Raw genomic sequence first — 7,260 nt, 5'->3', positions numbered from 1 at the left:
TTTAGGGAAACTTGTAATCAGGAAAGAGATGCACGTGCGTGTGTAGAATGCATGTAGAATGTGCGCGCGCATGTGCACACGTGCACAATATGCACACGTGTGTGCACATGTGCGCACATGTGTAGAATGGGTGCGCACGTGTGGACCGTGTGCATGCACACATGTGTAGAATGTGCACGTGTGTGTGCATGCGTAGAATGTGTGTGTGCATGTGTAGAGTGTATATGTAGGCCGTGTGTAGGATGTGCATGCACATGTGTGCTGGATTGTGCACATGTGTAGAATGCATGTGTGCACGTGTGCGGGATGTGTGCACACGTGTAGAATGTGTGTGTGCACTGTGTAGAATGTGTAGAGTGCGTGTGTATAGAATGTAGAGTGTATGTGTGCACGTGTGCGGGATGTGTGCATGCGCACACGTGTAGAATCTGTGTAGAGTGCATGTCTGCACGTGTAGAATGTGTGTAGAGTGTGTGTGCGCATGTGTGTAGAATGTGTATGCACACGTGTGTGGGATGTGTGCATGTGCACGTGTGTAGAGAGTGTAGAGTGCATGTGTGCACGCGTGTGCGGGATGCGTGTGTGGCATGCCTGCCTTTGCCTCCCGGGGCAGCAGTTCACGCAGCACGTCGGTAAATGCGGACGGCCGTGGCATGGAGCCGGTTGTGCCAGGGTTCTGTGGGCGTGTCCTGGGCGCCTTTGCTGCCCACGCGGTCGCTGGCTCGTCACCCCCACAAACCTGCTTCTGCTCCGTCTGTGTCCACAGGCTCTACCTTCTCCCTCACACTCTCAGCGACATTGTCTTCTCACTGTAAACACACACACTCATGCCACAGCAGTATTGCTACACTAAGATGTTGCCACACGACAGGAAATAACCACTAAAGTATGGCTCCCCCATTCTGGTGTCACCACCCTGACACGTCCTCCTCCTGACTGGCTCTTCCGTGCAGCGGTGACCCTGCCACGACACTTCTCAGACGCGGCCGTTGGCGTTCTGCTCACTGCTGCGCAGCCTTCGCGGTCATCGCCTTCACAGGGTGCGGGATCCTCTCAGCTGTACCTCTGTCCGTCCGTCCTCGTCCCCTTCTAGTGAGCGTTTAGGGTGTCTGCCTCGACCAGCCCTTCGTCCGGCCATCTTCCTGCGCCCTGCGTCTTGCCCCAGCGGGAAGCCCCAAAGGGGATTTCTGGGGCTCAGGGGATGCGCGTGCTGTGTTTTCCTGTGACTTCCCAAAGGCTCGTCCCACGGCACCCGCATCCTCGGGGCGCCCGCCTCCCTGCTCAGCCTCCTGCTCGCCGGCATCCGCCTCCGAGCCCGGGAGCTCCTTGCGTGTGAAGTGAGGCTTCTTTCTCAGGGATGTCTTCGTCATGTCGCCGAGGGTGGGGATGCTCGGCGAGGCGGGGTGTCACAAAGAAGCGTGAGGCTGGCCCCCGCACCCACCCCCCAGGCCCTTGGGCTGTGACCACATGCGTGGGCTGGCCGAGGGAGGCCTGGCCCCACGCGCCTCAGCAGGGACCGTCCCCAGCAGGCCCGCCAGGGGGACCTCCCCACAGCCACGGCATCTGGACAGGGACTCGGCTCTGGTCTTGCCGAGACTGCAGTGGACGGCCGTGCCCAAACTTGTCCTCCCCACACCCCCATGTGTCCTGACAGCTGTCGGCAGAGATGTCCGTGAGGCCAGCTGTCCAAGGGGACATGCCCTGGAACAGGCCGGCCCTGGCCTCTGGGCGGCGAGTTCCCTGGGCGGGGAGCCGGTGGCGCCCTGGCTGCCAGCCAGGGTCCTGTGCTCCAGGGGGTCACGTGGCGGTGAACGGCTCCAGCTGTGAGGAGGCGCAGATATAACTCTTACTTTTAGAAGGAAAAAAATGTGACTGGAGGATCAGTTTTGGCTTCGCAGCGTGATCCCTCCGGAAGACAGGGCAGGACACGGAGCTGGACCAAACGTAGCAGCCACCTCCCAGGGCAGAGGGGAAAGCGGGCCCGGGCAGGTGGACACGCAGGTTCTGGGGACCTATCACTGTGTGTGTCGGGGTGGGATGGTCATCACGGCCTGCAGGAGAGGAGGCAGCTGGGGAGCCCGCCCTGCCTGACGGAAGGGGCTGTCGCCTGCCTGGTGCTGCTGAGCGGGACCCAGGAGTCTCCGCTGGCATCGCCGTGAGTGCCCGGCCCGTCTGCGGGGTGCGGGAGGTCAGGTGGCCGTGCCCTCCATCTGAGCACAGCTCCGTTTCCTGTTCTTTGACTAAGAAGCCGGAACGGAGAAGCTCAGTGTTCAGACATAACTTGGACACAGACGCTGTACCTGCGTATCTTTCCCATGACGCTCTTCCCCAGTCAGGGCCCGTGTCTGAGTCACTTCGGGTGTTTCCGTTGTCCTGTGATTTTCCTCGGAGAGAAAGCTGATTATCTAATCAGAGGAAGCAGCCTGCACAGCCCGTGGTGTGTGCAGCTTCGTGCCTGTGGCGAGGGAAGGTCTGGGATGAGCGGGGTGATGGCGCCTCAGCCTCTACGGGGCGGCTCTGTCGGAGGCAGCCTTGGGCGTGGGGCGTGGGGCGTGGGGAGCTCTGGAGCCTTGGGCAGCCCTGCAGATGTCCTGGGAGAATTCGAGCAGCTTCCACGTGGGGCGTGCAGGGCGGAACCCTCGAGGCAGGAGGAGGGGACAGCAGTCTGGAAGGACACTTAGATTTCTTTCTGATTAGATAATGCGGAGGAGGAGAGGCCGGGGGCCGAGGCATTCCACCCTCACGTGGTGTGTGCAGGTCCGTGCGTCCCGTGGGACTCCTCGGAGCCTTCGTGTTGATGTTTATCTCCCGTCCACGCTGGTGCTCACTCAGGCGGTTCCAAGGAGTCGACAGCCTGAAACCACGGAGCAGCCCCGTGCTCACCCTCTGCTCCGGGGTAAGCAGCTCGCTTGCAGAATCTTGGCCCCCCGAGTTGAAGGTCAGCCACAGTCTGTCCACTTGGTGTCGTTCAGATGGCCTTGTTGAATAATAAGCACGTGGCACAGCTCAGTCAGAAACGCAGACGCGAGGTGACCTGTGAGAAGTTGGCTGAGGGGTCTGGGATCGGAGACGTAGCAGGAATGCGGCACGGTGGCCTCCGGCGGCGAGATTCCAAGCAGAGTCACACCCGTTGGGTCACCATGGCCCGTTGGCTGAGAACCCCACCTTTTCATGTACTGACATAAACAGAAAGATTTTTGATAGAGTTTCAGCTTTGCGGTCTTTCCGGAATGACTTGCGTGGAGCACACACAAGTGGAATGAGGCGGCACCATCAGGGCGTGAGGCTCTCGGTCTCAGGCCTGTGCTTTGCCTTAAAGCAAGTTAAAGTCGAAGAATAACTACGTAAAATTAAAGACCGGCTCACATAACTCTGTTGGAGCTGCTCGCGAAGAGAGATTTATTGGCAGGAGGGAGAGAGGTGAGCAAGTTCACCCCACACCTGGAAAGTCAGCTCAGGTTTGCACCTGATGGCCAGCGCTGCTGGGGACACACAGGGCGGCCGGGGGCACACAGGACGGCCGGCCTCTGGTTTTCTTTGTAAGGTACCGGTTGAGTGTTTGGGCACAGCCTCATGCAGATGAGTTTTGTGATCATCTTGACGGTTGGTCACGGTGTACCCTGCCGTCAGAATATTTCCATGATTTGCTGAGTGGGGAGAAAACATTTTCCTGAGCGCACCTGAGGAAAGTGACCATCTCAGACATCTCAGACCTGACAGATGTGTTTGAACTTGGGCCACAGCTGGTTTCAGCTGAGGAATCACACGTAGCCTACAAACGCAGTCCTGGTATTAACGTGATAGAATTTTCTGGAATGAACTTCCACGGTGGGTTTTAATCTCAGCTCGTCACTTTTTTGTTGTTGTTGTCCAGGCTCGTGGCTGACCTGTGGTGAGGGGCCCTGGCAGAGCCTGGGGGTCCACATAGCCACTCACTTCCCCCATCAGTCCGGATTAGAGCAGAGTGTCCTCGTTTCAGAAAAAATTATTATTTTTAGTTAATGCACTTCCTCTACCAAATACAATCAGAAAAGATCAGGAGTTCTGCGGTGACCCACTCACACGGTGACGTATCTTGAGGGGACCCCCTTCTTACAAAGCTGCACACAGTTGTGGCTGGTGTTGAGGCTGTGGCCGTGGGCGTGTCATCAGGTGTGAACAATGCCACGTCTAGCAACTTCCGCGACACCCCCAGCACCCCTCCCCCGCAGCGGTCCTCGGCTTCTTTCCTTCGGTCAGCTGTTGCTTACAGTGGGTCCTGAAGCTGACAGTGCACTTGTCCCTGCAGCAGAGCTGGCGACGGGCCATCCGCGGGACAGCCCTGGTCCCTGTTCACGTGAAGAACGCGTTCAGGGCCTGTGCACGGTCCGCAGTAGACAGCTTCGAACTTGCTTAAACCAAAGCGCCTTGCGTCGGAGGCCCGGAGGCCGCGGTGCGGCGAGGTTCTCTCCCCTCTGCCTGGTTCTTCCCATGGAGAGGCTTTTCCCTTCATGATGCGAATTCAGCCGCAGCTCGAAAAGTGCTTCCTGGTCCCTCGGGGTCAAGCCCTCTGGTCACTGTGATTGCAGAGAGCTAAAGCAGCACTCAGGCAGGAGTGTGGGGTGCTGGCTTGGTCCCCCCCACGGCCTCCGCCCCCTGGGCTCCCCCCACCCCAGCGCTAACGCATGAGCCGGCAAGACTGCGGTGCTCCGCTCAGAACACCTTCCCCTCCTCCTACTGTTTTGCCATCTCTTAGGTCAGAGGTCAGGAGCAGGGGTTCGGGAGTCAGTCTGACCTGGGTCCAGATTTCTGCCGCCCCACCCGAACCCCCTGTGTGACTGAACTGCTCCCCTCTAAGCCCCTGGCCCTTCATTTGGAGAAGGGAGGGGGTCAGTGGTACCCACCTCCACAGCCGTCGGGACAGCGGCGAGCACACGCGACATGCACGCGGCCAGGTGCCCGCTGTGTCAGCTTTATCAGGACTACATTTGATCCCAACCGTGGTCACCCCGCTGACACGAAGCCCCCGCAGTGGCTCCTCCGACTGGATCGCAGAGGACACAAGATGGTGTGACTTTTGTGGGGGCCCCAAAGGAGGTTTGTCGTGAGACATTTCTAGAAGGCTTTTTAAAAAGCCCTGGACTTGACGTGCCTTGGACTCTGGTGGTACTGCTGTTTAGGCGTGGATGGTGGGCTGCCTGGTGGAGGTGGTGTGGTCACTGGGCAGAGAGCTCCAGGCCCTGGGGGACTTTGTGGGGCGGAGGGCGTGTCAGTTTAGAGGAGATGTTTATTTTTCTGTTACAAAATAAGTCTTAGTGACATTTTGGGTGTAGTTCTGCCTCTACTTCCAGAAGATTCTAACTTTTCCATTATCCAATCACTGACTCTCACACTTCTAAAGCCTCATATGCTTGTATAAGTCCTTTATTAAACATGTTACTTTAACGACTTTTTGTGTGAGGCACCATTTTTCTAAAATTTGAAGGAAATAAGGAAGGGTGGGGAAAACGAGAGCCTTTGGTTTTCACTAAATGGCTCATTGGAAGACATCTGAGAAGAGTTTAAATGCAGCTGCTACGTCTGTAACATCAGAGAAGACACCGGCCCTCTGTGCCACAGAGCGGTGCTTTGGGTGCGTGTGTAGAAGTGCGCGGAGGCTTCTGGAAGCCTCTGGAGACAGGTTGCCGGGCCCCGCGCCCTGGGGTTCCGATTCGGGGGGTGGGGTGGGGCCGGAGAGCCTGCATTTCTAGCACCCGCGCCACGTCCTGTGTGGATGCTGCTGGCCCAGAGGCCAGTGCCAAGGCACCCTGCCCAGGAGGCTGCGTGATTGTGACCGGTGCTGCGGAAAGGTAGTGTGTCAGGTGTCACTAGCTGACAGCTCCAGGATGGGCCTGGGTGTCACGGGGTCAATGAAAATGAAATCGATTAGAAATACTCGGCTCTTCCATTAGATCATAGACCGGCTTCTCTTGTTATTTACTCTGGAATGCCTTTACATCAAAGCAGTGGCTTTTTAATTTCTAGCTCTGGTTAATTTATGGAATTTCTGAGGCAGCAGAATTCAGTAAATCAAACTGGATGACCAAGCTGGTGGCAATCAGAACAATATCTTTTTGATTAGAAGGTGATCTATGGATGGAAAAGATGAAAATAAGCATTGATCAGACCTAGGAGGAGTGAAGATTGTGAGGGAGCCCCTTGCCGCCCTGGGAGCTGGGTGGGTTTGTGGATTAATTTATTCATTCGCCCTCCTTCCCCTATCTTTCTGTCCATCCTCCCACCCACCCACAGATCAGTCCATCCGTCCATCCGTCCATCCGTCCGTCCATCCGTCCATCCGTCCATCCGCCCACCCCACCCCCATCCATCCATCATAACGTTAGTTGTTTTCCATGGCAGTTCTCCACCCAGGGGACACAGCAGAAAAGAACATAAAACTCTGCACGTTTGTGCTGTGGCATGCAGTGCCTTCCGAGGGCCTGGGGTTCTTGCAGACGGGTTTGTCCCCCACCCCTCCATCCTCATGCTCTGGAGAATCTCTGGCATATAGGACACAGCAAACTCAACTTGAAAAAAGGTACCAATTTTCAGGGTAGAAGAAATGGGGTTCTGTACATTACAAACTTCTGAGCTTAGCTTCAACTGCAGTTAAAAGTCTAGAAAGACTCATTAAAGGGATGTTTCATGGAAAGAACTCCTGCCTCTGTGCCTGTTGGCAGTGTGAAGAGCCAGCCATGGCAGACACCTGTCGTCTGTGGACAAGACGAGAACCCCCTCCACGGGTAACCCCAGCTGGGAGCGAGTTCGGGTGCCAGTCAAAAAACTAGGCTCCGAAAATCTACATCAGCAATGTTCTTAAAATTCTTTGTTTTCGACGCTCTCTGATCCCCAGTTGCCAAGTTAAAACATGTTTGTGGTGAACATTACAGACAAAGGGCTGTTCCTGAGATCTAAAAAGCCCCAACATATTGATTACAAAAACTTGAAGGTTTCCATAGGTAAACTGACAAAAAAACAAAAAAACAAAAAAAAAAACTGAGGTGCCATTATTTGAATAAATAAGCAAAAAAATAAAACCGGTGCTGACAGTGACACCATAATACCCGTCCGTGTGGCCATCGTGTGTGCACGGGGCGGGCTGTTCAGAGGAAGCCGTGTGCCCAGGTGCAGCGTGGGGCGGGCGACACGAAGCCCCCAAAACAGGGGCGGCAGGAGTCGAAATGGTTCCTTCTTTCTAGAAGGCGGTTTGGAAACGGGACCAGATAAAAGGTTTGTACACTT

The 7,260-nt window shown here is 56.0% G+C and overlaps 1 protein-coding gene and 1 long non-coding RNA gene across 7 annotated transcripts in view; both read left to right on the top strand.

Annotated features, from left to right (window-relative positions):
• Positions 1-7,260, top strand: part of LOC105300245 (arf-GAP with GTPase, ANK repeat and PH domain-containing protein 1-like) — a 180,222-nt gene that overhangs the window by 3,452 nt on the left and 169,510 nt on the right. The gene's annotated exons all lie outside the window — the stretch shown is intronic.
• Positions 2,153-5,427, top strand: LOC111746906. Its single transcript, XR_002783311.1, has 2 exons — positions 2,153-2,437; positions 2,698-5,427. It is a non-coding gene; the product is annotated as an uncharacterized LOC111746906 (long non-coding RNA).

The sequence above is a fragment of the Pteropus vampyrus genome, unplaced genomic scaffold (assembly GCF_000151845.1).
Source record: "Pteropus vampyrus isolate Shadow unplaced genomic scaffold, Pvam_2.0 Scaffold204, whole genome shotgun sequence".
Classification (NCBI taxonomy): domain Eukaryota; kingdom Metazoa; phylum Chordata; class Mammalia; order Chiroptera; family Pteropodidae; genus Pteropus; species Pteropus vampyrus.
The sequence above is the reverse complement of the archived record's forward strand: the minus strand, read 5'-3'. Positions and strand labels throughout refer to the sequence as shown.